The sequence below is a fragment of the Arvicanthis niloticus genome, chromosome 4 (genome assembly GCF_011762505.2).
Source record: "Arvicanthis niloticus isolate mArvNil1 chromosome 4, mArvNil1.pat.X, whole genome shotgun sequence".
In the NCBI taxonomy this organism is placed as follows: domain Eukaryota; kingdom Metazoa; phylum Chordata; class Mammalia; order Rodentia; family Muridae; genus Arvicanthis; species Arvicanthis niloticus.
In genome coordinates, this window is record NC_047661.1 from 119,928,008 (window position 1) to 119,930,076 (window position 2,069).

At 39.0% G+C, this 2,069-nt stretch overlaps 1 non-coding gene across 1 annotated transcript; it reads left to right on the forward strand.

Moving 5' to 3' along the window:
- The first annotated feature begins 438 nt into the window (after positions 1–438).
- LOC117707964 (small nucleolar RNA SNORA4) lies at positions 439–562 on the forward strand. Its single transcript, XR_004606702.1, has one exon. It is a non-coding gene; the product is annotated as a small nucleolar RNA SNORA4 (small nucleolar RNA).
- Positions 563–2,069: the final 1,507 nt, after the last annotated feature.

Genomic DNA, 2,069 nt, shown 5'->3' on the forward strand with positions numbered 1-2,069 from the left:
AGCAGAAGATAGTACTGCCCTTGAACTGATTCAGTCTGAGGCCTCTGGGTGAGACCCTGAAGTCTATGTGACTTCACAGGATGGATTGTCTCCATGGGTACTTTCACTTCTTTAAAGTAGGAGCATAGGTGACAGAGACCTCAGAGGGCCACTGTGAGGCCTTACTGAATAATTTGAAAGTAAGTGGCCGCATTTCGAGAATGAATGTCAGCTGATACCAGTGTGACTGGCAGCAGTGGTACCTGGGAATAAGGCTTTCATTTAAGTCTCTCAGTATCCAACATCTGGGAATACCAAAGTTCATGGTGGTTAAGAATTTTTAAAATATTATATGACTAAGAAAAGTTGAGTTTTTAAACCAGGCTCATTTGATTCAGTGTTCTACTTTCAGAATACACAATGCTATGACAGTTCTACTGTGATTAGAAGTATACAATGTTATCAAAAGCTAATGAAGTGGGGCACTACCTTTACCAACTGAGACTGTTTGGCAGAATGAGTTAGATCACACTCCAGAGTGGGCTATCTCATTTATTGTGGTTTATTACTTATGACCTACACTGAAGGGGAAAAAAGTAATATAAAATGGGGGCTAGAAAAATATCTCAGTGGTTAAGGGCACTTATTGATCCATTCTGTGAGGCCACACAGACTTCATGGTCTCAACCAGAGGCCTCAAGCTTCATACTGAATTAGTTCAAGGGTGATACCACCTTCTGCTTTCCTACATTATTGTAGAAGATCAGGGTTTTCCCCAGCATCCACATGGTGTCTTAGAACCACCAACTCCAGTTATAGGTAATCCAACATCCTCTTCTGGACTCCTTAGACATCAGTACATGTGATGCACTTATGTGCATTCAGGCAAAACATTCATACATATTTACAAAAAAAAAAGAATCTTCCACATGTGCATTGTGGATGGCGAAGTGTTTCAACAGTAGTTAAGAGGTCTAGCTGCCGTTGCAGAGGACCTGAGTTCAATTCCCAGCACCAGCATGGTAGTTCACAACCACTGACACTCTAGCTCCCTGGGATCCAGTGTTTTCTTCTGGCCTTCTTGGCTACTGCATGCTACGCAAACATACATGTATAAAAAACATCAATACACAACATAAAAATAAATACAACTCTCCCTCTAATAAAACAAAATATACAATGAGTTACTTGATTTGCCATTTTTTAACATCCAAAGTAATTTTATATGTGTAACTAGCAGAGCACTCAACATGTCTTTTTACAAAGACTGCATTTTGTTTAAGTCGTACCCACAGTGAGCAGGGAACAGTTTAGGGACAGAAATGAAGCTTCCCAAGGCCAAGAGACACAAATCCTGGACATTAGTAGATGGCCAAGAAATGTCTTTTGTGCAAAACTCTATTGGAAGACACGTATGTGATCTATAATAAAATAGAGTGGGATGAAAAGAATTCTGTTGAGTTAATCTGTCTCTATGAAATACAAGCAGACTGTAGGGAATATCAGAGTCACAGTCAAAAAAAATGCAGTGAGTAGATGTTAGAAGCAAGACCCTAGTTCTGCTATAGGGGGGAAAGTTCATTTTCAGGTACTTTCCTCCATAAAAAGTGCTCTGAGCTAACATTCTAATGGTTTGTGTGAGGGGCAGAATTAAAAAACAATCAATATTTTCATATCAAGAAAAGTTTGGAACTTAAGAGCCTTGGCTATTAAATTTAGACCATACAGGGACTATTCAGCTTCAAAGACAGCCTAGGAGAAATTGGCTGTCGTTGATGTTTCCTATTAAAATGTATCCCATCCATCATCCTAATAGACCAGCCATATGATTTGTCCATCACATTATGAGAACAAAATGCTATCTTGTCTCCTTGATACTATATCTTAAAAAAAAAAAAAAAAGAAAAAAAAGAAAGGAAAGAAGGAAGCAGTGAGGCAGGGGAGAAAGGTTCTTCTACACTGTTTCTTTCCTGATTGTTTTTGTAAAGTTGTTCATAAGACACAAGGTCTGGCATCAGGAGTAATTATACTAAACCATGTAGAAATCCCCGAGGAAGCAGGCAGGGAGGCTAGTGTTTGCTACATTAAAA